At 49.8% G+C, this 27,564-nt stretch overlaps 1 protein-coding gene across 1 annotated transcript in view; it reads left to right on the top strand.

Annotated features, from left to right (window-relative positions):
* Positions 1-16,226: 16,226 nt before the first annotated feature.
* Positions 16,227-27,564, top strand: part of PPP1R16B (protein phosphatase 1 regulatory subunit 16B) — a 55,424-nt gene continuing 44,086 nt past the window's right edge. The window contains exon 1 of the mRNA XM_061380079.1: positions 16,227-16,290. The gene's annotated coding sequence lies outside the window, so the exon portion shown is untranslated. The remainder of the gene's footprint in view (positions 16,291-27,564) is intronic.

Here is a 27,564-nt window from a genome sequence, read left to right as displayed (position 1 = left end):
CAAATGAGCCTTAAGAAGGTCCCAAACTGCTTTCTTGGTATATCCACAGTGAAGTGTCTGTGAGAACCCACCATGGGCACAGGAGAGCTGTCACAAGCTAGATGCCATCTGCCATCACTGCACTTGAGCTATTAGCTTCTTGGCGTAAGACCTTGCATAGCTTGTCTAGCACTGAGGAAAGCACCTCTGATTTCTGGATGAGGTAGGGTTGGGGGTTTTTGCATCTTTAAACTGAGTTTTGTCTCCCTTGGGTTAAGCATGTGCATTGCCATGGCTGGTGTAGCTTCTCAGGAAGCAATACAAGAAGAAATACATTTCAAATCCTGATCCTTACATTGTCCATTTTATTTTTTTTACCATACTACAGCTTAGTTGAAATACACCCCACTCCTCCTCTCACCCCACATTCCTGCCACATACCTGGCATTCCTTCATCCTTAATGAGATGGAGTGGGGGATTTCGCCTTCCTGGAATTTTGAAGGAATACTAAGTGGATTTATCATGAAAAGCCCCATTTAGGGTACAAATCTCCCTGAAAGAGTCCCCATATGGCAAACCTTGCTTTAGCTGGTAATGGTGAACAAAGTGTTTAGGTCCTCATTTAATAGCGATTTTGGAATATATATATAACATTTTGCAATATATATATATATATAACATAAATGAAATATATACCAATAGCAACCTGGCATGGTGCCCAGAGAAGCTGTGGCTGCCCCATCCCTGGCAGTGTTCAAGGCCAGGTTGGACACAGGGGCTTGGAGCAAGCTGCTCCAGTGGAAGGGGTCCCTGCCTGTGGCAGGGGTTGGAGGTCCCATCCAACCCAAAGCATTCCATGGTTCATTGGTTCTGCTTCAGCTCTGTTGTATTGCCATTGATGGAGACCATGTTGGAACAAGCTCCTGGGAGAGTGGATGAAGCAGAAGAGGCTTAGATCCTTGCAAATGTAGGTAGGGACACAAGTGGAACTCCGGGGCTGTTGGCACTTGATGTTTTACCAGTCACTTCGGTGTGGACACACTCTCCATAGACAAGGCAAGGTTGTTAAGTCAAAATAGTTTTCTTCAGTCTGAGTCATTAATTGACACTATTAACACAAAGCTGCCTGGTTGGATCAAAGGTTCTTCTGGCCTTGTCCTGGTAGTGACCTCCAGGAGATGTTGAGGAAGAAGTATAAGAATAGGAGCAGTAGTGATCATGTGTGTAAACCAGGAAGAAGATTGTAAGTAATTCCAGCTGCTCAACACCACATATCCAGGGAGGCATGTGAAATGTGAATGTGGTGCTCCTGGAGCCCCTGTTTCCATGAGATCCATCACTATTGCAGGACTTTCTTGTGTTGAAAGGACAAGTTAAGGTGTCCAAATTACAAGAGGTCCACACTGATGTGGATTTTTCAGTAGCAAAACCATGCTGGACTGTGGCCATCCCTTCGAAGCTCTGTGCTGTGGACGTTGTGAGTCAGCTCTGACAGCCCCTAGCTGTGCTCCAAAAGGGCTGGGACAGGACGCTTGTATTTGGCAGGTAAGCCCAGCCCTGCATCCTGCTCTGGGAGAGGGGCTTCACTGCAGTCCCCAGAGCCAGGTGCAAAGGCAGCAGCAGCTCTGGGCCTGTTGTACAACAGCCTCAGGCTGCTTTTATCCAGCTCCATGGTGGCAAATGGCCACGGGCTGTTCTTGCTGCTGGGGAAACAATGGAGAGGAAGGCTTTGATTTCCCCAGTGATGGACACCCTCCTGCTCAGGGGTGGTGCAAATGGAAGGAACTGGGGGCCAGAGCTCCGGTTTTTTGCTTTTATCCTTTGTTAACTGCTGGTAGCTTCTTGTTGTGAGAACTGCCACGACCTCTCTTGAGGGTTTGTTTATGCACTTTTGCTGACGTTGTTTGCAGCAGGACTTTGATGCACAGCCCCGGGGGCATCCTCTGGCTGGAAACAGGAAGAGTTGAGCCCAGCTGAACACCAGTGCGCTCCAACCCCGGAAGGAGAAGGGCTGGTGCCCTGCCATGGTGCCAGTGTGCGGGGATGCAACTTCCCATCACCTGGTGAAGATGAGTCAGTCACATGCTATTATGGACTGTTGCCAGGCTGATGGCTTGTGCTTTCCTCCACTCCACAGCAGCATCTCATGTGCACAGTGGTTATGGCCAGGCTGGAGCAGTGGATGGTGCTGCACTGCCAGCGGGTGGAGAAGATGCGAAGAAGAATCTGGCATTTAACAGGGATTTGTCGTGTTTTTCTAAGGAAACAACCAGGAGGTTGCAGAGGTTTTATATGGGGTTCAGGCTGCAGAGTTGTGCCTGTTAGAGCTGGGAGATGCCCAGCACATGATCTGGGGAGCTTTGCCCAAGCCTCCTGCCCATGGCATCCTGGGGGTTTGCTGGCTGCTCCACCGACGCCTTGTCAGGCTGAACTGAGGAAGGAATGATTCCCAGCTTCTGACGGCTTCACTTCCCAGTGTGCTGTAAAACTTACATATCCGTGCCTTTTGCAATAGATCCTGTTCACAGGAGGCTTTGTTTCTGCCCTTCACTGCCCAAATCCTTCTGGGTATTGAAAGCAAACAACTTTAATAATGATGCAGTAATGGAGAGGATAGTTTCTGTTTGCAATACCCCTGAGCCCATTCTCTCAAATGCGTTTTTAAAATCACAGTAAATACTGTATTTCACAACACAGCAGGTTCCCCAGATGGCAAAGGCCGTTCCCAGGAGCTGTAACCCCTCTGAGGATGTTTACCCAACTCAAAATGAACTTTATATTATACTGTGTCCTGGGCTGCACCCCCAGAGCGTGAGCAGCAGCTCAGGGAGGGGATCCTGCCCCTCTGCTGTGCTCTGGGGAGACCCCCCCTGCAGTCCTGATCCAGCTCTGGGGCAGCAGCACAAGAGGGACGTGGAGCTGTTGGAGTGAGGCCAGAGGAGGCCACAAACGTGCTCTAGTGGAAGGTGTCCCTGTCTGTGGCAGGGGGTTGGAACTGGATGAGCTTTAAGCTCCCTTCCAGCCCAGCCCAGCCCACTCTGTGATAGTAAGACACCACCTTCAACCTATCCTGCTGTCTTCCATGCTGGCATCTGATATATGTATAAGCACTGGTTGTGCATCACAGGGTTTGGAAATGAGTCTTTAATTGCAAGCTGGGTGAGGAATGGATGGCAGTTTTTGCAAGCAGACATCATTTGAGTCACAGGAGCCAACAGTCATGAGCAATTGACTGTCAGGTATCAAAGTACAACCTGACAACTGGGGAAGTAGTGCTCATTGAGAGGGGTTTTATCTCAAACTCTAGGCTTTAGAGAAGGTTTAAGTAGATGGTCACTGTTTCAAGGAGAACCTTAACTCCCAAGTGCCCTCCAATACCTCACTGCACGGGGCAGCAGCAGCAGGACCAAGATACACTGCTCCACTGAGCAACGCAGAATGTGGAGCTGGTTCAGATGTGAACATCCCTGTTCTGGGAGAAGCAGATATTGAGAAAACAGCAACAACATAAAAATATCCCCCCAGATCCCACTGTTCTGATTTTGAATCCAGAGCAGCGCTCTGGTGTTTCCACAGGAAAACCCCCTGACGTGTTCTGAGAAGCTACACTGACAATTCCCTATTTTAATCCCTCCTGGAAGGGTGTTTCAGCAGCTCCCAGTCCTGAACTGGGGAAGTGTTTTCCTGAAATGCAAACAGGAATTCTCCAGGGTTTTCTGGCTCAGGACATGGGTCCTCAGACCTGAGCCTGACTTCATGGAGCCACGGATCCCAGCAGTCCCCACCAGGCTGGTGGAAACCCAGCAGTCAGGTCCTGCCAGAAGGAATGATTTCTATTGCTCCAGCTTGGCGGATTTCATTCCTTGGCATGTTTTTTCTCCATGGGCTCTGTTAGAGGATTTTAAGCCAGGCTGCCACTTCCTTCTTAAAGAAGGTACCTTGGCTTAAATCTAGGCAAAACCAACCCCAAACCGAAACCAACTTCCCCTCAACTCTGCCTTGGGTTTTTTCCATAAGCATCCTAAGGACTTTCTTGAAATGAAAATAAAACTATGTCTATTTTGAAAGTGTTTTTATCCTTCAGCTCCTACTTCAAAAATGAAAGGGTTGGAGCTCCCTAAATGTGGCATCAGTTTCTTCTGAGATGTGTAATTTAAACATTTTGAAATCAGTGGAGGCCTTTAATGTCTTAATTTCTTAATACTGCTGCCCCAACTTTTTAGACATATAAGCCACTTGATTACAGTTTTATCTTATATGATGAACCATAATTAATATGATCATGTTTAATTTCTTCCTTATTGATCATAAGATAAAATAATTTCTCCAGAGAAAAGGGAGTTCCCTCAAATAACTGAACAGGAGGAGTTTTTAAATAATTTTGGGTTTGAAAAAAGAAGTTTAAGCCATGGGCTGGGATCAGAGCAGGATGTATGGAATGCAAACTGCTTGTGATGGGGGGAGAGAATCCCGGGGAGCCTTGGTCTGTGCCTGCACCATCGCCCTTTGCCATTGTGGTTTAACCCCAGCTGGCAGCTGACTCCTGCACAACTGAGCTGCTTGTCTCCCCCATGGTGGGATGGGGAGAGAATTGGAAGGGTAAAAGTGAGAAAACTCATGGGGTAAGATAAAGGCAGTTTAAGACAAGAAACCTGGAGAAGGGCTTGGGACAAGGGCCTGTAGGGACAGGCCAAGGGGAATGGCTTGAACCTGCCTGAGGGGAGACTGAGCTGAGCTCTTAGGCAGAAGCTCTTCCCTGTGAGGGTGCTGAGGCGCTGGCACAGGGTGCCCAGAGAAGCTGTGGCTGCCCCATCCCTGGCAGTGCTCAAGGCCAGGTTGGACACAGGGGCTTGGAGCAATCTGCTCTAGTGGAAGGGGTCCCTGCCTGTGGCAGGGGTTGGAGCTGGAGGAGCTTTAAGGTCCCTTCAACCCAAACCAGTCTGATTCTATGATGACAGGTAAGGCAAATGCCATGCACGCTTCCCATGGTCAGGGAGGAGTTCAGCCACCAGGACACCAGGGCTCCATAACACAAAAGAGTGACTTGGGAAGACAAAGGCCATCACTCCCAACATCTCTTTTTCCTTCTCCTCCCAGCTCTATACACTGAGCGTGACCCCATATGGTGTGGGATATCCCTGGGGTCAGTCAGGGCCAGCTGTCCCGGCTGTGTCCCCCCAGCTCCTTGTGCCCCCCCAGCCTGCTCTCTGGTGTGGTGGGGTGAGGAGCAGAAAAGGCCTCGGCTCTGTGTGAACGCTGCTTTGCAGTAACGAGCACATCCCTGTGTTATCAACACTGTCTTCAGCACAGATCCAAAACACAGCCCCACAGTAGCTACTATGAAAAAAAACAGCTCTACCCCAGCCGAAATCAGCACATCTTGCAGACAAGGCACAGGGAGAGCAATGGGAGTTTCCTGAGTGGCTTCTTTTCCTTCTCCTAGCACCATTTCATGGAAAACACAGAAAAGCCTTTGGTTGTCAGGGCTCTCCAGAAGATGTGCTCCGTTTTTCGGCTAAGCTCCATTTACTCACCGCTTTGGGAAGCAGCAGCTCTGTATAGAAGTAGAAATCCCCCTGCTGTCACACTCAGCCCATTGGCTTGTTCTTTTCAGAGGGGCTTATCGCTGGTGTGGGTGGCACCATCTCAGCAAAGGAATGTACAAGTTGGGAGCCTGAGCACACGGAGCCGTCCTCACCTGCCTCAATGTACTTGCCTGTCAGCGTCGAACACATCAGTGGTGCCATCTAAATGGGGGATGCTCTGGAAAGGTGCATTGGTGCATCTTTATAATGTGCACTTGTGCAAGCCAGGGACATCCTCCATGGCAACTTCCCAGCCCATGGGTAAAGCATCTGATGCAGCTGGCAATATTGCCCATCCCTGCAATGCCCTGGTATATCCCAGAGAGTTCACAATCCCAGTAATGATGTCCCATCCCTTTATCTTCTGAACAGCACATCCTCTGCAACCAAGGCCTTGAGCCTGACAGCATTTATCTTCTCCTGAAATTCAGTATGAGCAGAGTTACGCAGCTGGAACGTACTTCATCCGTACCTTGATATGATGTGCCATAGCCTTGTCCTCGCATCAGTGGTTCATGACTGAGCCCTCAGCCTCCATCCCCAGTTTTTGGTGCAACACAAGTGTGTTTGTGTGTTTTCTGCTGCAGCTGACACCCACCTTCCACCGCTCCGGAGGAAAAGGCCACTTCCACACTCAGGTTGTACCCTCAGGAGAGATCAGCAGAGCAAAGCGTCACCAAGAGGGTGTTGAAACAACTCTGTGCTTGGAAATGTTTTTGCTTAAACTCCTGATGCAGAGGGAGGAGAGTGCACTTCCAGCCCCCTGCATGCATGCTGACAGAGGAAATACGGGCTAATTTCTGCCTCCAGTTGCTCCCTGAGCTGATTCCCCAGCAATGCTTTGGTTTTAAGTTTCCCTCCTGGATCTCTGTGACATTATTACCAACAGTGGCCACTCAGGTGTGCTGGGAGGGGAGGAAGAGCCACAGAGATGTCAATTTCACCACTAGCAGGACAAAAGAAAACGCATGTTTGCTGAGCGGGAAGGGTTCCAGACCGCAGCAGGGGAGGGAGGAGAAGGAAAAGCTGTGAGCCTTTAGAGAAAGAACTATACAAAATACTTGATGATGCTTTTTAGGCCTTGTCAAAGCAGCAAAGCGCATTCCAGGGTTTGTACCTGTGGTCTCACAGGGATTTGACTTTGGATTCACAATTGTATAGTGTGTTTTGCAGCCTGGGTTTAAGCAGGGGCTGAGGTAAGTGGATCCAGGGCCATTGTATTGTCGGGTCTGGGCTGTGGGGGGATTAGGTCAGTATCAGCTCCCAAAGCTGCCTTAAGGCAAATTGAATTTTTCACAGAAAAGAGGAAGAAAAAGCCCTGTAACTTCACTGCAACTTAATCACCTGCCACTAACTATGGTGCATGAGCTATTCCCCACCTCCACTTTGCTTTCTAACAGTACTGCAGCAATTACTTGGCCTGTTTGACTGGAGCAGTTCTAATCCTTGCAGAATAAAAGTGATTCTGAGCAGCTCTGGCTGTTCTGGGTGTCTGATGGTCTGCTGGGTTTGAGCTCTTGGCAGCGGGCAGGCAGGAGGTCAGCTCAGTGGGATGGGTTTGAGCATGGGGAAAATCCTAGCATCACAGGATGGTTTGTGCTGGAGGAGACCTTAAAGCTCATCCGGTTCCACACACATGCGTGGAAGGTGACAGTCCCTCCACTGTCATGGTGCAGCTCTGTGAGTCCTCACCAAAACTGGCAGGGCTCTAAAGGGACGTGCTCAGGTTGCTGGCACGCTTGACCAAACCTGTTTTCCCAAATACTCTGTTTCAGCCCAAGCCTTAACATACCCGCACTACCAACAGACGGGTCTCTGACCTCCTGGCACCAAGCCCATGAGAAACAGCCACTGGCTCTCCTCCAGAATAATCCTTATCGAAAACACTTAGAAAATGAGTGGGTTTAGGGGTGGTGGTTCCATTAGGCTTGCAGAGCACGGGAGGCAATCAGGTACTGCTTGGGCACCCTTCCCTTTGGGTGTGTTTAGTGCCTTGAGTCCCCAGGTCAAGTCCTGGTAACCAGCACCGAGTCCTTACACCATTGATTCTGTGGGGATTCTGCACAGCATGTTCCAGAGAGGACATATTTCAACAACTGGGCTTTATTCCTTCACCTGTGGGTGGAATTAAAAGCAAGAGCAATTAAATGCTGAGCAGTTACCAAAATGTAGAGTTCTCATGTGCTTTGCAATAACTGCACCCGATATCCTTTTGTATTTTCATAACGCATCTTCCCTTCTACATTTCTCTCTTCCTGTGATGGCTCCCTCCTTTTTTCCTTGCTATTGAGCCAACACCTTGAACTCTTTTGGACTGAAATGGGCATTCATGTTGCAGATGTTTATGTAATGTAAGTGGCAAAGGCTTGGGCTTGGTTAAGTTCCTCTGCAGTGATGTGAGTTTTCACCCATACAGGCACATTTGTATCGGCTCTGCTCAACAGTAACTGTTCAATACTATGTTACTGTGTAAACAGCAATAGCAAAGTGCCCTACAGGGACATGGCCATGGGATGTTGGTAAAAACTGGGAATGAAGCCCTCTGTGGTCTGCCTGATCAGACAGCAAACCTTTTATCTGGAACTAGGACGTAACAGCTTTTTTCTTAGGAAATGGAGGAGTGAGTGAACAAAACTCACCTGTGAACAGCATCATCTTGGTCTTTGCTCCTTTTTTCTCTTAGTATATATATTTCCCCTAAGTTTATCCTTGTGTCAAAGCAAATTAGAAAGACAAACTGTAAGGAGAGTCATGTCTCTTATGAGGCTGGATGCTGCCACACTTAATAAGAACTCGAGCTCCCAGAACAGGAAACTCCCAATTAATAGTGATTAGAAACATTTTTTTCATTGTAAATACTCTAGCACAGTGTACATTGTCATCAGCACTTCTCTGGTTACAGCTGTCATCTTCAGTCTTGTCTGCTCGTTGGATCTCAATGGAAAGGTAGTCTTTCATTTATTCTCTATCATTAACAAAGCTGATTAACTGGAATACATATGAAAGATCTTGGGCTGCAACAGATGTAGAGCCATGCCTGGACTGACTGCTGAATGCGTTAAGCAAGGAGAAAACATTCATCTGCTCTGCTAAAAGCTCAGTGAAAGTGGGAACAGTCTGGGATGCTGCAAAATAAAACCCAAGTTTGTGGTAAAAGTGACTGTGCATTCCCCCAGCTGTTTATACACAGGGCTTGTTCCCAGTGTGTTCTGCTCGGTTTGTTGTCTTGCTACATCATTAAACCAGGCCTCAACAGCCTAGGGGAAAAAGAAATCCTGATGTTATGTGAGTTGTGTAATAATGAATATGCAGTTAAGGCCAGATACCTTAACCTTGAGTCTGCATTTCTCATGTCAGGTAACTTTGATAAAGGTCTGAGCTGCTCATGCCTCCTGATGTTTCCGTTAGTGTTGCTTAGTTCCCACTGTTTCTAATTGCTGACTATTTAAATGTTCCCTTATGGATTTAAAGAGGAAAGGCATTTTATCCTCACTTGGAAATGGGCATGTGTGATGGGACAGACTCTGATACTGCGGACAGCATAGCCCTGGTTACCTGAGTGCTGCTGCACCGGTCTCTTTCATCTGTACAGTAACATCACTGTGAGGGCACCTGACACTGAGGCTGGCCTTTTTAGGGAGGAGAAAGCCCTAAACATGAAATGTCTGTGTTTAAATCCTTATAACCCAGTCCTTGATTCCCACAGCTCTACTTCCGAGCTGCAGCTGTCCTTGTGTGTAGCCACTCAGCCCTGGGTCAAGCCCTGCTAGAACTAATGGGAAGGACTTTCATTAACTGTAGAAACTAGATCTGGCTCTGAAAGATGGACAAAGGCTTCTAACACTCCTGCTCCTGGTGAGTCTTTTATGCCTTCAGCTATCAAATGTGTACTGAGCTGAGCAGCATCATTAAAGATGCATGAGCTGTCAGTGTCTCTGTTTCCTGACAGGGCAGGCACGTGTTCTGCCCAGGGCTCTGAGCAGCAGTTCCAGCATTCACAATCTCCTTGTGCTCTTTCACTTCACTGACAATCAAGACCTGATGAATTTGGAGCATCTCTGAAGTCAGACCTGCCAGGTACAGCTGTCTGGTACACCGATGGAAGGACTCGGAGTCAAGCAGGGGTGATGCTGGACATGGGCTGCTCCAAGGAACTAACAGCGTGTGGTCACCCTTAGGAGAGGAGCAGCACCAGCAAGAAAGCACTGCAGCCATGGGAACAGATGGAGAGAAACTCCCCATGAATAAACTCATCTGGAAAATGGAAGATGAAGCTCCTCAGGCAGCAGAACTGGGGACTAAACGGGCTTCAGGATGTAGCAGGGCAGGTCCAACTCAAGGATTGTGTGATGCAAGTGTCAGACCAAACCAGGGCTTGTAGCTGGGATTCAGGAAACCTGCCTCCAGTTTTTCTGTACCAAAGGGCTCTGAGGCCAAGTTTTAGTCTGAGATTGTACTCAAAACTACGCTAAACTCTTGTGTATCTGAACAGAAATGCCAGGTGCACCCTTAAACGCTTCAGCTTGTCAAATACCTGAATGCCACAGAGGATTGTTTGGCTAAATACCCTCTGTACTTGGTGTAAGCCAGATTATTGCACAATATTTTCTTAAAGTGGGGGGAAAGCTCTCTGGTGATGACCGGTCACTGATGAGTTTCAAGTGGAGTGCAACAGGAGATATTTTAATTAACTGCCGATCAATGGCTGTCCAACAGAAGGCAGAAGGCCCTTTACATTAAAGGATCAGTGTGTGATAGTGGGTAGGAAATGTCATGTTTCTCCTTTGGTAGTGCTCTGACCTTCCACAGACTTCTGAAAAACTGGCATTTGCCTTCAAAATCAAAAAGTGTTGCTCTTTGTATTTACCGCATGCTCCTGTGATCTGGGCCTGTGGTGTTGGGTCTGGACTATTTCCATACATTTATGTTTTTTAACGGATTGAAGCAACCAGAGGCCAGAGAAACGTGTCGTGGTGCAGGTGTTTCTTAGGATGCAGGAGACCCCATTTTGCAGCTGTACCAGACCTGCCAGCACAGCTCCACTCTGGGTTTCCGTGCAGGTCCCTGCCCCAGGCTGGACAGCAGGAGCATGGCAAACACTTCCCAGATTTCTCTCAGCTTTGTGAAATACAGTGTGAAGAAAACCCCTGTTCCACAGATGAATTATGGGCTGGCAGTGCTCAAAGGCCAGGTTGGACACAGGGGCTTGGAGCAAGCTGCTCTAGTGGAAGGGGTCCCTGCCCGTGGCAGGGGTTGGAGCTGGATGAGCTTTAAGGTCCCTTCCAACACAAACCAGACTGGGATTCTGTGACTTCTTCAAGGCCAGAAATTGAGAAATATAAGGACACTATCAGAAGTGATGGTTTATTTTAGTCAAGAGAAGAAAGTGGAAGTGACTGCAAATGAAATAGCATCATCTTATCTAAAAGCTAAACAATCCTTTAGTCCAGTGCTGAGATCTTTTAGGATCCTCCTACTTTGCCTAATGTGGTCTTTTCCTAAAAGCCTTCAGCACTGACCCAAGGACTGACTATGAAGACCTGTTTTCAGGCAGCAGAGGGTCTTGCTTCTGATTCAAAGTCCTTTTGGATGCTGTTTTTTAAGGGTCCCCTCTTCTTGAGTTGCTGTCACTTCTAAACTCACTAAGACAGCATCTGTTGATAATGTGTCAGTGCAAGGAGCTTGTGCGGTACCACATGTATGTTTTGACTGCAAGTTGTATCTAAGCCTCAGAACACCTTCTCAAACTTCCCACAGGCGCAAAGGTGTTGAGTTAAAGCGGCTTGATTCTGACCTTCAGCATCTGCAGCCAGATGCACAGTTTGCACCTTGAGACAACCTTTCCAATGAATCTGCCCCGCCTGCTGTGAGGAAGGGGAGCAGCAGGCACCAGCTGCCACCCGGGGGCTGGAGGAGAGAAACGATGCAGAGCCGTGAGAACAGAAACGATTTTCAGCCCCCAGACTGCAGGCAGAAGGAAATGCTGTGCTGTTGAGAGCCTCTTCTTTCCCCAGAGCCTGTGGAGGTGGCACCGAGCCCACAGGTTTCTCTGTGGAGCCATGGCAGGGGACTTGAAGAGCTACAGAAAATGGAGGGATTAATTCTGTGATTAAAGCCCTTGTTGCTGAAGGTGCTGCTGCTGCTCCGGTGGGCTCTGAACTGCTGCTGCACTGTGTGAGGAGCTGGGAGGAGGAAACCACCACCAAAGCAATCCTTCCTCCAGAGAGCTGCCTTTGTGCTTCTAGGAAAGAGGAGGAAGGAAAAGCAGCCTTTGATAGGGGTGAGCTGTGCAAATAGTGGGTGTTGATCAATTAATCATTTTGCTGTATTTACAAGGTGCAAACTGCCACCGGCACCACCCCAAGTCTGGCTGGATTTTGTGGTGGTGAGGATGCACTTTGATAACTTGTTGGAGTGTTGGGATGTCATTGTGCCAGTTTAGTGCCTCCTGCCCAGGCTGGTGTAGACTTTCTTAGCTCAGATGGAGTAAGAGTTCCCAAGGCCAAGGCCCCTACTGCCAACATTTGCAAAGTTGGTTTTTTACTGATTCGATGCTCAAGAATGAAAGATGAGTTACTCTTCACTTCTCTTGCTGCAGCACTTTGTTGTTCTGCTGATTGGAGCCAGATCTGTTGCACCCTCTCTCTTTGCCTCCTAGTTTATTCTTCATCTAATCTTTGATTTCCTTTCATAGCCTTCTATTAAAATGAAGGTCCCAGATACACCCCTCATCTCTTTTAGTCCCATATTTCTGCTGCTGCTTTCAGGATTCCCTTGGTATCCTCCTGTGTCCTTTTCTCTCTTACTGATTTCCTTCATCTAAATTTCTTTTTTCATTCAGCCCCGGGTTATGTTCCCTTCTGTAAGATGTCTGAGAGCCTTTCCATATCTTCAGCACTTTCCAAGACCTTGTATCTGTTGTTTGTTCCCTTGTTTGCTTTTTTACAGAGGATAACCAATGTCAGTGTTCTGACTTGTGTATCTTTCTGTAGATCATGTTTCACCACCAGCACCCCTTGGTTTGAGCATAATTTCCTTTTCTTGTTCCTTGCTGCTTCCTTCTCACCAGCCCACAATCCACAGCTGAATCGCTCCTCTCCTGCCACCACTCCACAGTTCCCCTTGCGCTGCACTGCTCATTTCCTCCTGCTCTCTCTGTTTGAAACCTCTTGCCCTCACCATTAAGGCTGTAAGAGTAACGCTTCCTTCTGTTACCTCATCTCCTGCACCCTCCTGATGCTTTCCAAACCTCCCCTGCCCAATTGACTTTACCTCCTGCACTGGGCAAGCCCCAGTGCTTGAAGCAGCCCATGTTCACCAACTGTGACCAACTTCTGCCTTCAGTTCTTATGTCATGGCTTGCTGCTTCTTATCCCAAGCCCTTAGTGTGCTGCCAGATGCTGCCCATGAGCACTACCCAGCTGTGCCGTGCTATTGCATAGGACACCAGAGCGTAGGTTGCTCTTCTGCTTTGCAGAGGCTCATGCTCATTTGCAGTAGGTTTAAGTATGGATATGGTCTACTTCCTTACCATCCACATTGCTTTAGGGAGGTAACTCTTAGCTGGGGTAAAATACATTGGGAGACCTTGAAAGATCATGAAAAGAAAACTTTGCCATGGAGTTAAGCCTGTAGAGATGGAAATGTAAATTGAGGAAACAAGAGGGGAAATGGGGCAGCAGCTTCAGCCCATGCATGGCACTGCTGTCACAGCTCCTCCTGCGGCACTCGGCTCCCCTGCAGCCTGCCCATGCTCGACCCTGGCTGTTTTGACAAGTTGCCACCACGCGAGTGACAGGCACACGCTCTACAGAGCAAGGACATGAATTTTACTGTCCCCTCACTCCTACATTGTCAAGCTCCCAGCACAGCCCAAGACTGGCAGCTCTCTGTGCATCTGAGCTACAGGGTCTGCTGAGCATCCTTCAGTCGCTGCAGGTTTCCATCTGTGATTTTAATCCAGAAGAAGCAATTTGGTGGCCAGCACCTAGTCTGACTGCTGAGTAACTCGTGTTTTACCAAAGCACAAGAGAAGAAACCTCTTCTTGGGCCCAGGTGAAATCTGTCCAGCAAATAGTGAACTTGCTAAAGAAAAGAATCTGGAGGACCAGAACTACCTGGGAAATTGCATTGAACACTGGATAAGGAAGGAGGTGCTAGGAACTGTGCCTCTGAAAATGCGGGATGTTTAGTAGTGCTTTTTATGAAACTTTACCTTTGAAATATCTTTTTTCTTAACCTGGATCTCTAATCTTTTAAATTTGTACCCCCAAAAAAGGAAAAAAAAAAACCAAAACAAAGAATCTTGACTGTATTAAAGAACAATAAATTATATTTCTACTCTAGCTTCAAAGCTTTGTGTTGGCAACAGAAGAACTTTGACTTGCCAGCAAAGCTGAGGGTGCTGAGGATGCCTGCAGGCACTCTGACATGGGCACCCTTCCCTCTGCCCTGGATCTCCACCTTCTCCATTCCTGAGCTCTGGGCACCACAAGGTGGTAGCTGTTACTTATCTTCCCAATCACAATGCTCATACCCAGATCTGAATAGCAAAAGAGTTGGTGTTGGTGTTCAGATGCATTTCAGGTCTTTGCACTGACTCACAGGTTTGGAGTGGAGCCAGTTTGTGTGACTGCCCCATCACTACTATACATGCCTCAGAAAGCAGCTGTGCTTACAACACATCTTACATAAACAAACAACTGAATCAGGGACTTCAGAGACTGGTCCAGCGTTGCTCAGCTCCCCAGTGCCCAGGGCTGAGGCTCCAGCTGCCAGACTTGGGCTTTGGAAACCTGCCTCTGCCCTGTGTAGCCCCTGGCTGCCAAGGTCTCTGGCTGGTGAGGATCTAAGTCTTGTCTGAGACCTAGAGGGGAGCCTGAGATGAGCTCTTAGGCAGAAGCTCTCCCCTGTGAGGGTGCTGAGGCGCTGGCACAGGGTGCCCAGAGAAGCTGTGGCTGCCCCATCCCTGGCAGTGCTCAAGGCCAGGTTGGACACAGGGGCTTGGAGCAACCTGCTCCAGTGGAAGGGGTCCCTGCCCGTGGCAGAGGTTGGAGCTGGAGGAGCTTTAAGGTCCCTTCCAACACAAACCAGGCTGGGATTCTATAATCTGTAACTAAACTGTAACTTGGATAAAAACGTCTCCTCTCTTCTAATTCTGCACCTACACCTCTGTGAATCCAGTGAAGAGGAGGACATGGGCATTCTTCTCATCAGCTTTGTTTTCCAGGTTTTTGCATGTACAAATACAGCAATAAAACAAGCTTGTACACAATAAGACATGTCTCCATGTGTCACTTGGTGACTCTTAAAACACGGTTCTGCTGTGTTGCATCAGTAATATATGAATCCTGACAGAGCTCCTAGACACTCCTTGGAGAAAACTCCCACCTTCAGCAGACTTTCACGCTCTGGATGCTCTCTCACACTTCTGAACAATCAATTGCAAAGTCCAGGTTTATTACCCATAAACACTTCCCCTTATGTTGTCTTGTTCAAAGGAGCCAGTTGCTTTTCAAAGCAGAAGGCATTTGTTGAGCAGCAACGTTTGAATGAAACCCTGCAGCTCAATGGTCAGAGCTGTCTCCCTGCTCTTCTGTTAGGTGTGGGTGGAGGCCTTTTCTCAAGGAGGAGTACGGCCGGTGGTGATTAATCCTCCAAACCTCCTGAAACCTCTTTCACCCTGGAAAGGCAGCCGGTCCCAGACACACCACCTGACAGCAGCAGCAGGAATTCCCTCTGCACGGCTCCCAGCCCGCACAAGGTAAGCGTGGGCTCCCAGTGCCGCTCCCTGGCCCAGGAGGCTTCCTGGCTTCTCTCCCAGCTCTGGAGACAGGTTTGGCTCCTGGCAAAGACTCTTATCTGCCTCTCTTTGTCCGTCTATAAAATGGGCATGAGGCATTCTTCAGGAATGGTGTTTGTTGCCAGCCTCAGTCACTGTGCTTTAACAGCCTGACATGAATATTACATTGGTTATATGCATTAGGGATGTAGTTTCTCCTCAAAAGTGCTCTGGACTTCATCCCTAGCATCGATTCACTCTGTGGCATACAGGACCCTGCTGCTGTGCTTGGCTACACTGAACCAGGGGCAAAACAGTTTCTAACCCAGGTCCCTCCCCAGCTCTTCCACTGCCAGTGCAGGCAAGGGCATCCCACAGCTTGTGCGCAGCCAGCAGTGAGGGCAAATCTCAGCTACAGCCACACTCGGCAGCCACAGGAAGGCCCAGGTGTGATGGCTGCCTTCCACTGCAGCTTGGGCACCTTCTTTAGTATTGGTTTATTTATAGAATCATCATAGAACCACAGGATGGTTTGGGTTGGAAGGGACCTTAAAGCTCCTCCAGCTCCAACCCCTGCCACGGGCAGGGACCCCTTCCACTGGAGCAGCTTGCTCCAAGCCCCTGTGTCCAACCTGGCCTTGAACACTGCCAGGGATGGGGCAGCCACAGCTTCTACCCCCGCAACCCCAAGGAGCCCGAGCCCAGCCCGCACCCCCGGGGCTGCCGCTCCCCGCCCCGCGCCTCAGCCACCTGCGGGCCCCGGGGCCCCCCCCACGTCCCCGCCCCAGGGCGGAGCTGCGGCCGGAGCCGGGGCCGGGCGGGGGCTGGGGCTGCGCGGTGCCGTTGCCTGCTGCCTGCTGCCTGCTGCCTACCGCCTACCGCCTACCGCCTGCCGCCTGCCGCCTGCCGCGCCGGGCCCGCTGCGCCGCAGGGAGCTGCTGCGGGTGAGTGCGGGGCCGGGCGGCGGCGGAGCTGGGTGGGCTCGGTCCGGTCCGGTCCGGTCCGGTCCGGTCCGGGGGGGGGGGGCAGCTGCCGAGCGGGATGCGGTGGGCGCGGTGCGGGCCTCCCGGCGCGGGGGAGGTGTCCGTGTGCCCCCCCGCTTGTGTCCGTCTGTTCGGGTGTGTCCCCGGTCTGTGCTCCCCGCTCCGGCTGCTCCGCGGGGTCCCCACCGCGGCCCGGGCAGCGGCTGCGGTCGCACCGCGGAGTTGGGGTAACTCCAGCCCTGCGCGGTGCTGGACCGGACTGGCCGGAGCCGCCTCGCGGGGGTCGCCTCGGTCCATGTGGGCAGCCGTACCGTACCGCACCGCGCCGTACCGTACCGTACCGCACCGCACCGCACCGTACCGCGCCGTACCGTACCGCGCCGTAGCGCAGCTCGTGGCGAGGAGGCGAGTACCCCTTGAAGCGGTTTTTATTCCATGGGAGGGTTTCGGTGGTGTTGGAGTGCGTGTTCGTACCGAGGGGCATTCTGCAGAGCCCAGGACGGTAATTTCTCGCGTTTGCTCGTGGGTGGGTTTTGCTTATTGCCTTTATAAACCCTGGCATGATTTGGGTGCGGAAGAAACACGCTGGAGGTAGCAGAAATACAAGCAACCGTAATTCCTGAAATGGCATCAGGGTTGCAATTGCTGGTTTCTGTGGGAGATGAAGGTCTTTCTTGGAGACAGTCACATTCAGATACAGGCAGACCAGACAAACTTTACCGTGAACTTCAGCCCCTTCTCAGGCTCCGGGTTTGAGGTGGCAGTGCTGCCAGAGATGCTTCTCGTTGACTTCACAAGCCAACAAGTTCATGTTTAGATCTTTGCTTACTCCGGGTTTGAGGTGGCAGTGCTGCCAGAGATGCTTCTCGTTGACTTCACAAGCCAACAAGTTCATGTTTAGATCTTTGCTTACTTATTCTGAAAAGATCTTTTCTGCATTGTGATAACCACTCGAGGGGTAGGATGGAGGATGCTTCAAGCTGCAATAGCATCGCAGAAAAAGTGGCTTTTCACAAATGGCTGGGGAAAGGAGAGGGTTCACAAACCAGGCCAATACCCTGAATGAACCCTGAGTCCTCCTAACAAACCTGCAGAAAGCCTCGGGCTCCTGCCTGCCCTGCCTTCCACCTTGACCCTGAGCCCTGCCACCATTGCTCTGTGCTTTTTCTGAGGTGGAAGGGTTTATGGTCGGGAGCAGAGGCAGAGAGAGCAGAGTTTTCTGGCTGGAACTGAACCTAGCCTGGAAGGGGGTTGTGTTTGATGTGAAAGATGTAATGTATTAGATCCTGAACATGCAGAACGGGATTTAATTTATGATTTCCCTTCCTTTCTTAATCTCTACGCTAAGGGTTGGACCAATGGATGATATTGAAGATATACTTTTTACATTATTTTTGTGGGTTTTACTTCATGTCTTGAGATGTCTCACGAGGTCAAAAAAAGTCCCCCAAAAGGCAAAGCAGTTTGTTTTCCTTCTGATTGGAAAATGTGTGTATCTCATGAGAAAACCCAAGTTTAAAGTGTTGAACTTCAGATATCTGTGGTGGATGGGATGAAATGCTGAGATACTGTGTCGCCTTCTTGCCATCAAGACCACGTGTCTGTGCTGCCTGTTCCTAACAATGTCTTGTTGTTGAGTCTGTTGTTGCATGAAAAATGACTCTGTGTGAGTTGCTGGTACCAATTGTACGAGCTCCTTGGTGCTTCTGCAGCCACTTTGTTGGAACCTCATTTTCCCTTGGTTTAATAATTTATAAAATGCCTGTTGCCTCTAGGCACGTTTCATCCAGTAAGAAGAAAAACATCAACCGGTGTTTACTGGTTCCAGAGCCTGAGATTGACAAATAATGAAGCTTTTGTGGCTGAGGGCATGTCTGAATTTTATCTTACATAAATGCAAAAATACAGGGTTCGTGCTAAGCCTTCTGGGGATGTTGTTCCTTTCTTATCCCCATTCTTAAAAAGCCCTCTTGCTCACTGGTGGCAAAGTGTGACCTTCCTTCAGGTGGTTTTGGATCTGCTTCTCCTTTTCCCTTTTACCTAGGTCTGACTCAAGTTTGGGAGCTCTTGGGTATTTAATGATTGTAAAGTAAGATAGCAAAATCAGGTTCTACCTCTTCACAGGCTTAGTTTTGTTGGTGTGAAAGAAGTCAGTCTCTTCTTGGGCAATACATTGCACTCTCAAGTCCTTTGCCAGATGCTTATGAGCCATTATCATTAACTGCATTTCGAATCACTCATAGGGCTTGAGGGGGAAAATTGGCTTGCAGATCATCTTGTCTCCTTTGAAACTGCTAGGTGATGATTCAGTGACTTTAGTGGGCAAATTATATCACCAGCTAATTTGCCTAAGAAGAAAAACTTGCCTGTTATCAAACAAACTGGCATTCTGGCATTCTGAAACCTTTTGCTGCCCAAAGTGATACCTCCACTTTCAGACACTTAGGGGTTTTTGTTGTGGCACTGAAAACGGGACATACTAAACTCAGTCATATTTGTGCATGGTATTCACTCCACCTCCATCGGGTTTTGGAGTTATTGTTCCTGAAAGTATAAAAATCATAGTATCATGCAATCCCAGACTGGTTTGGTTTGGAATGGTCCTTAAAGCTCACCCAGTCCCAACCCCTGACACCTTCCTCTGGAGCAGCTTGCTCCAAGCCCCTGTGTCCAACCTGGCCTTGAGCACTGCCAGGGATGGGGCAGCCACAGCTTCTCTGGGCACCCTGTGCCAGCGCCTCAGCACCCTCACAGGGAAGAGCTTCTGCCTAAGAGCTCAGCTCAGTCTCCCCTCGGGCAGGTTCAAGCCATTCCCCTTGGCCCGTCCCTACATCCCTTGTCCCAAGCCCCTCTCCAGGTTTCCTGCAGCCCCTTTAGGCACTGGAGCTGCTCTAAGGTCTCCCCTTCAGGAGCCTTCTCTTCTCCAGGCTGCCCCAGCCCAGCTCCCTCAGCCTGGCTTCAGAGCAGAGCTGCTCCAGCCCTCGCAGGAGCTCTGTGGACTCCTCTGGACTTGCTCTGTCAGCTCCATTTCCCTCTTGTGCCGTTGCCCCAGAGCTGGATCTGGAACTGCAGGGGGGTCTCTCCAGAGCGCAGCAGCAGGGGGATGTTAAAAATCTCAACGTTCCAAGCCTCCTCTGTGGCTAACCCTCTCCTCCTCCTCAGGATGTGAAGCTGCTCACTGGGGTGTAATGGTTTTGGAGGACTTGGCTCTGCCAGGGATCCCAGCAGAGCTGAGTTTAAGAAGGAGGCTGAAGTTTGGTTCAGGGGCCCCACTCATCACCTTGCCATCCCCATCCATGCTTCAGCAAAGCCCTATTCCAGAGCGATGTGCCTCCTCAGAGTGCCTGGCAGCTTGTGGCTGTGTGCTGGGAACGTGGGTCAGGATTAGCCCTGGCGTGGGCAGCCAGAGCTGCTGAGTGGCTGGCCGAGGGGGCAGCGCAGGACGGGGTGCGCTGTGCCTGCTGCCAGCCCAGCCACGCTGCCTGCTTGCTGTGGAAAGCAGTTGGGGCTGGTGGCTCCTTGGCAGGGAGGGCTGTACTGGCAGGCAGGTGCTGATGTAGAAGCATCCAGGCACGGCGCTCTCAGCTCTCCTTGCTGGAAGAGCCGCAGGAGTGAGTGGGGATGTGTGAAAGGGGTCAGCTGGCGGCTCCGTGCAAGGCTGTTAGTCAGGTTACACCACCTCCCGGGACGGCCCTGCCAGCTGGCTTGTCTGTTAGGGAAGTTTAAAGAGGCTTATCGCAATCTTACTGGAAATCTGTCGTCTTCTATTAATCTCCTTGTCTCTCCTCATCTCCTCTCCACGTGCTCCCTTGCTCATTCATCTCGACAGCACCGTTCTGCCTGTGTTGCTGCGGGTTGGCACCAGCTGTGTCACTTGTGCAAGTCTTGTTTTAGGGCATCTTATTTTGTAGACTGTCATTTCTTGCTGTCCAGTGTTGTTTTTCTTTATATATATATATATCTATTCTAAATTTTAAATTATTTTTCTTTGATGGTGACGCTCAAGCTGCGCCAGGGGAGGTTTACACTTGGGATTCACATCAATTCCTTCCCCAGAGGGTGCTCAGGCATTGGAACAGGCTGCCCAGGGCAGGGCTGCACTCACCGTCCCTGCAAGTGTTCACACAGTGCACTCAGTGCCATGGGTTGGTGGTGGCCTCGGCAGTGCTGGGGAACAGTTGGACTTGGTCATCTTAAAGGTGTTTTCCAATGTGGTTGCTTCTAGGACTCCTGAAAGGACAGCAGAGCCCTGGTGCTTTGCTGGCTGGGGTGGAGGTGCAGGAGAGCCACAGGACTCAGAAGCAGACTGCAGCTCTGAGTAAGCCAAAGCCCACTGCTGTGCCGGGTCCTGCTCGGCAGCGGGCGTAGCGTGGGGCACAGCTCGAGGGACTGGTAACAGTGGATGTGAATCCCTGGCTGCTGGCACCTTCCCACCTCGGGGGGCAGTCCTGCACTTGGACTGGGCAAGGAGCATGGATGAATGGCAGTGGAAAAAGCTGGTGAACTCTGGGAGGTGAGAGGAATGAACAGTGCACCTCCAGTCTCACGGGAAAGTGGGAAAGGGTTCATCAGTTTGAACTGGTGATACTGGACGGGGTCTGAACTTGTCGGCACCCCTCAGCGCCTCCATGAGCTGGTGTTACTTTCAGAGTAATGCCATTTTTCCTAATGGACCTTTTCCTTGCAGGTTTTCCAGACGTGTGTCAGTACTGGGGTTAACAGCCATGTAGGCACCAAGGGAAAGAAAAGAATAGCTTGAGGAAGGCTGAGCCTTAATACCCTGACAAAGCAAACAAGTGGTGTATGGTTTGACCTGGGTTAGCTGAGCTGTGAGATTTCTGGCTCTAGAAGCCTGGGCAGGGAATGCCAAACCTTTGGCAAAGGTGTCTTGGCTGTCCCTGGTTCCAGAGACAGCATCCATGTGCTGATGGGAGCTACCAGTGCTGCTGGGAGCCACCTCTCTGCCTCTCCCCTCCACTGTCCCAGGGATGCTTTTTCTCCTGCACGTTTGCTGCCCGTGTGTGTTGCTGGCTGGCAGGGAAAGAGATCAGTGTGGTTTTTTTCCAGGATAGTCAGCTGATTTCATCCCGGGGGAAGTAGTTGAAAAGCAGGAGACAGTTCCTGCTCCTTAGCCTTCCATAATTCCAGCAGGAGAAGGATAAAGGAGAAGTGCAGTTGCTGGGTACTTCTCTATGTTTGCATTTGAAAGAGCTTTGATAGGATGTGATTAATGAGGCTAAAGGGAAGCTTGATAAATGGTAAATTCAAATGAACCTCAAACAAAAATGGCTTTATAAGAAGGCATTTGGTTGGTGCAAAGTGCAGCTCATGGGTTTCACGAAGCACTGTTTGGTTTATGGCTGGCAGTGCATGTTCCATGGGCTGGCCCCCCACCGAGGTGTGTCCCCGTGTGCCTGCTGCAGGAAGAGCTGCTGTGCAGCAGGTCCTGCTCAAGCTGGGCCTGTGCAAGCCCTCCAGCAGGCGGTTGTTTCTTTCCTGGGTTAGCTTAATATGTCTCCAAATTGGACTGTGGGCATCCTGCAGCCCCCATGTCCCCATATCCAGGCTCTAATTAAAGGTGCTCTCAAAGCAGCAGGCCAGCTGCCAGGGCCTTGCAGATGAGAACCATTGGCCTAATCTATTTTTCAAGTGAGTTAAACTAGGAAAAGATCCTGCCATTCTAGAAAGAAGTTACCTGGGGAGTTAACCCAGAATAGTTGTTCTGCTTTGAATTCGCACCCTATCTCACTTCAAAATAACTTTCCTTCCCCTATATACAAGCTCTGTAAGCACAGAATACAGGGCATGACTTAAGCAAGATCACCCAGCAGAGGCAGGAAAAAATCCTACTTTTCCTGAGGTGTTCTCTGCATTGCCTCCTGGCAATCCACACACGCTCCTTGACGCTGGCATCCTTTTCTGTAGGAAATCTACCCTATTTCTTGCTCCATCCCATAGAGAGATCTGCACTCCTGTCCCACTCCCAGCTCTCCGGTTTGCTCTAACACCCTGGCTGGAGCTTCCCACAGCCAAATCTGCTCACCTCCTCTGTATGGCTTCTGCGCTGGTCCTGCACAGTGGCACGAGCATCCCGAGTGCTCATCTCCCCTGAGGACCATGCAGGGTTGCACAAAGATCTTTTCTTAGGCTGGTTGGGACCTAATTCCCTTTCTGTGTGAGCACTGGGTGAGAGACAGCATCAGGCACCTTCTTGTGAGCTGGAGCCAGTGACCTGAGCTGGGCATAGGTGGTAGCTGCAGATGATGTCCTGTGGCTGGGCCGGGAGGAGGAGGGGGATGTTTGCACAGTGTTTTGGGTTGTGCTGAGGCACTCTGCTGTTACACTGCTCCTTCGGATTTGACAAACTCAAGTTCAATGTATATAATTTTAACATCTCATGATTCTTTAGGGGCTGACTCATGGTTTTTTGGCCTGAATGAATCATAGCTCTTGAACTCCATTGCTAAATTCATTATGCAGCAATTACAGGGTTGGAAATGCCACCTTAAGTGCACACAAACAAGCTGGCAGCAATTTTCTTCTCCTTTTCTCTTGCCCTGTGTTGCCAAGAGACTTTCCTTGTGAGTCTGCTCATCAGCCTCTGCTCTGTGGCTGAGGGGCTTCTCGGTCACATCTTGATGCTTTGCCCTTGAGCTGGAGGGCGCAGGAGTTGCAGGTTGAGTAATTCTGGAAGGGAAGAGGGAAGGCTGGAAATGCACAGCTTCACTCATCTATGACTGTTCCCTTGATTTTGTCCCAACTGCTCCATGGCCATTACTGTGTAGTCATGGCATCTCTAATGATCCATATGGGAAAACCCCAAGTATGAGGCATTGCTCTACAGTGGCAGTGCTGGACGTTGGCAGCACTTCACAAGCACAGATTCTGCTGCAAGTGCTCAGCAGCTCAAGGGTCAAATACCCATCAGAGGATAAAGACCAAGGAAGGTGTGAGCCCCACGCTGGCTGTGAGGTGTCTGCTAATATGCACCATTGTTTAGGTGCTAAGCCTAGGTTTGGGGATTTGTGTAGGACTTGTCTTGTTATTAGGGAGGTCTTAAGCAAGAGCTCATCTGGTGTGTTAAATTAAGAGGGGCTTTGTACTAGGTAGACTTTGCTTGCTGACTTCCTTAACCCACCGGAGCAGCTGGTGGGAGCTGTGCTGTAGATCTGACATACAGAAGGGCCATCTCCACCACCTGCAGGCTCAGATCAGATCTCTGTCTTTTAAGATGCCCCTGCTACCTGAACTGCATTTTCACTGCCAGAACACTGATTTTTCTGCAATCCAATTAAAACTGCATCTCAAAACAAATACTCAGCTGAGGTACATCCCGAGTGGCAGGGTGGGTACCTGTGCTCAGGATGCCCGCCAGAAAGTCTTCTTTAAAAGCAGCCATTCTTCCCAGCTGAGTTCTGGCCCTTAAATCTCCATATTTTTGGAAACAGTCTCTGCCCTGGGCAGGTCTGGCTGTCTGCACACCCAGCATGGCTTCATATTAAGACAGCAGAGAAGGATGGATGAACCTTGTGCTCATGGATCATGAGGTTCTCTTTGGTTCTCCTTGGCCTGTGGCAGCAAAGCCCTAGTGCTTGTAGTCCCAGAAATCGTAGAAGTAAGTAAGTAAGATCTAGACTGAGGAGGAGGAGAGCAGCACCAGCAATTCTGGTACCATGGTCGTAGTGAAGTTAACTTACAGCCTCCAGAATCATCTTTTCAAACTAAGAAGTGATAAATATTTGAAACTGAATTTCAGAGCAACTGTATTGTCCGAGCAGCAAGCCAAGGCAGTGTACCGTCTCTGACTGTGGTCAAGAGTAGATACAGAAAACACAGAAAGTAGGGCATGTATGGTGATGCGCAGGTTGATAACTGTGCCTAAAAATAAGGTACTTTAGAAACACAAAATCTGCCTCGCCAGCAAGGCAGTGGCAAGCTGCTCCGAGTGTCTGATTTGAGACTGAAATTGGTGATGTTGGCACTGCAGAGAGCTGTGCTAATCTTTTGTTAACATTTTGCTAGCAAAACGTGTTGCTTCAATCTGATGACCCTTGTCTAGCATAAGGCAAGTTACTTTGGAGCTGTGCTTGGGCAGAGGTGAAAGCAAGGGGCTGTTGGAGGAGAGGCTTTTCCTCAGCCAAGCCCTGCCAGCCACAGCCTGCTTCCTGTGCAGGGTTTCTGCTGATCTGCATTTTCAGGAGCCTTTGTCCCGTTGAAGTGTTATGGCTGAACTTTCTAGCAGATGCATTTACCATGTTCCTCCAGGCTTCAAGGAAAATGGTCTTGATTGCTCTGCAGTAGCAGCATCTGGTAGTGCTGATCTTTGCTCCTGCTGTGGATGGGCTGATGCTGGTATCCTGGAGCCACGGTACCATGCTGCTTGTTGGCACATGCAGGGTAGTCTGACCCACTGTGCTGAAGGTTTCTTAGTGTTGGATCAGCATCCTCAAGGAAAGCCTCTTTCTTACATGCTGGACTTTGACCTGCAAAGGCTAGGTGTACAGGAGGATGAGCTCTTTGGAGTGGAAGGGTGAAATGTGCATGGTTTAACAGTGGAACAATCACAGAATCACAGACTGGTTTGTGTTGGAAGGGACCTTAAAGCTCCTCCAGCTCCAACCCCTGCCACAGGCAGGGACCCCTTCCACTGGAGCAGCTTGCTCCAAGCCCCTGTGTCCAACCTGGCCTTGAACACTGCCAGGGATGGGGCAGCCACAGCTTCTCTGGGCACCCTGTGCCAGCGCCTCAGCACCCTCACAGGGAAGAATCCCCTGCCTCAACCTGCTGTTCACACTCTGGGGTTGAAAGAACAGCACATGAGGGGGGTTCTGGGTTGCAAGTGCATGTGGCTGGGTCATGGGAAGCTTCACCAAGGTATAAGGCCTGTATCTTAGAAAACAAATCTGGGTGTTTGAGCCATATGGAGCAAAGCATCCTGCACCATAGTATGGCTAATTAATTTTCCTCCCAAGCTCACCTCTTTACTGTCCCAGCAGAGCCTGTGGGAGCCCCACTGGTCCCTGCACAGCAGAGGAGGGTGGGCAGCACCATCCTGAGGAGACATACAGGCTTCTTGATGGGTGCAGGATGGGTTAGAAGGGATATTTTTGTGTTATTTGGTAAAGATCTTTTGAGGATTATTGGAATGGTTATGGATATGCTCAAGAGTGCCCATAAGCATTAGAGTTGAAAGCATATTTTTTTAGCAGTAACTAAATACAAATGCTATTTAAAAAGGATAAACGAGATTGTTGGGAAGAGCATCCTCTCTTAAATCTCCCACAGAATCAATATTCCTCCTGTGAGGTGTGTAGCAAACACTTCCATATCTTGCCAGTTATATCCAAGCCCACTACAAATCACCACGTCATTCTGCCAGCAGCACTTCTGATGAGTCTCTCCACACCTCTGTCGGTGCCGTGGCGGCTGTTTGGTGTGTTTGACTCTGGCACTTGGGTGCTCTGGGGTGGGTGATGGTTGTGCACCCCTGGTGACATCTCTCCTGTGGGCAGGGGCAAACACCTGGTGCTAGCAGGCTGGGTGGTATTCGTGTCTGTGGTCTGTTAGTCTGGGCCTGCAGAAGCCCTGCTGCTGACACATCCCGTGTTGGCACTGCTGAGGTGCCTAGGAGCTGTAGATGGAAAATCCAGGCACTTATCTGCCTCGTTGCTGTGCCAGAATAGGGCTGTTCCCAGGATTTTTTTTCTTTTCCCATGGGCCATAACGTGTGTAATTGACTTTAAACAATGGAAGGATTTCTGTTATACAGACTGGGGTGCGGGCGAGCAGGGCTTTAATTTGTATCTTAGGGGAAGGGTGTGGGCTCTTGCAACGGTGTTTTTGCGGTTCGCTTGGAAATTAGCTGTGTTTTTTCCTCTGTTTTATTTTAAAGCCTGTTTTAGGGGGAAATCTGTTGTTTTTCAAGAGATATTTCTCTAAATGTGCAGTTTAAAATGTCAGGAAGGGGAAGACTCCGCACATCTTGTGTTGCAGGGTTAATAAAACCCAGAATTCTTAACCAGGAAAAAAAAAAACAAACCCCAAAACCAAAGAAGAGGAGGTAATATCACTGTCGCAGATGATTGGGCTGCTTTCCCTGCAGGTGCCTGCGTTACAAGCCATGCTCACACATAATGTGCTGTGGAAAAAATAAATGGAAAGCTGAATCGGAGACTTATGCCCTCAATTAATTTTTGTTCCACATAATTGGAACTGCTGCATGCCTTTCCTTCAGTATTTAACTGCCTGACACAGAAGATGGGGCTGCTCTCATGCAAGGGAAGTTGGGATTCGGTTCATGTTTGCACAGAAATCCTGTTCTGATCTATCTTTCTTTGCCTAAGGGCAGGAATCCCGCTGCTTCTCTGATGCTAGAGATAAATTTTGTTAGCAGATGCTTTTCTGCTAAGGAGAGCAAAGGGGAGAGGTGAGAGGTACGCAATGAACTCTCAAAGGAATAAGATTTCCTGGTTTTCAAGCATTGTCTTCTCTGCAGTCCTCTGTGCTGCCTCAGGCCTGTGTCTGTGCTGCCTCGGGTGCAGTCACTGGGGAGTGGAGGGGAGAGCTCTGCTCGTGGCTTCATTTGTGCAGTCCTCATCTGTGGAAAGAATGAATGGGTACAATTAGTGCATATTCTCTGCAGATGTGCAGGCTGTTGAATGGTTTTCTCTACTGCACTAGGTTAGAAGGGGATGGTTTGTTTTGGGGTGTAGTTTGAAACCGAGCCCTGAACTTAGTTTCTGATCTTTTAACTCGCTTCAGAATCGCAGTTAGATTTTCAAGTTCAAAGTAACTGCAGTGTCCCTCTGCCTGCCTTGAGCAGCAAGGCAATGGCTGAGAGCCCAGGGTATCTGGTTTTAATGATCTGGTGGACCAGAAAGCAGGAGGCAAACCCGAGGCTTCACCCTTGTGAAGCAAAAGGGAGCTGAGCAGTTCCTGCAGCCCCAGGGTACCCTCAAAGGTGCGCCCAGCACCCACCCAGAGCTACCCCTCAACCTGGGGGCCAGCAGAGCCTGCTGTGCCCATGGATGTGGAGGGAGAGCCAGTGACAGGGGAGCTTGGACACTGTGCCTCGGGAGCCTGTGGTCAGGAGGGTGCCGGGGAAGCTCTGGGGCAGCAGCACAGGAGGGAAATGGAGCTGACAGATCAAGTCCAGAGGAGGCCATGGAGATGCTGCGAGGGCTGGAGCAGCTCTGCTCTGGAGTCAGGCTGAGAGAGCTGGGCTGGGTCAGCCTG

Source organism: Neopsephotus bourkii, unplaced genomic scaffold (genome assembly GCF_033783945.1).
Source record: "Neopsephotus bourkii isolate Nb327-2 ecotype Australia unplaced genomic scaffold, CSIRO-AGI_Nbou_v1 NB_1787, whole genome shotgun sequence".
Taxonomy (NCBI): domain Eukaryota; kingdom Metazoa; phylum Chordata; class Aves; order Psittaciformes; family Psittacidae; genus Neopsephotus; species Neopsephotus bourkii.
The sequence above is the reverse complement of the archived record's forward strand: the minus strand, read 5'-3'. Positions and strand labels throughout refer to the sequence as shown.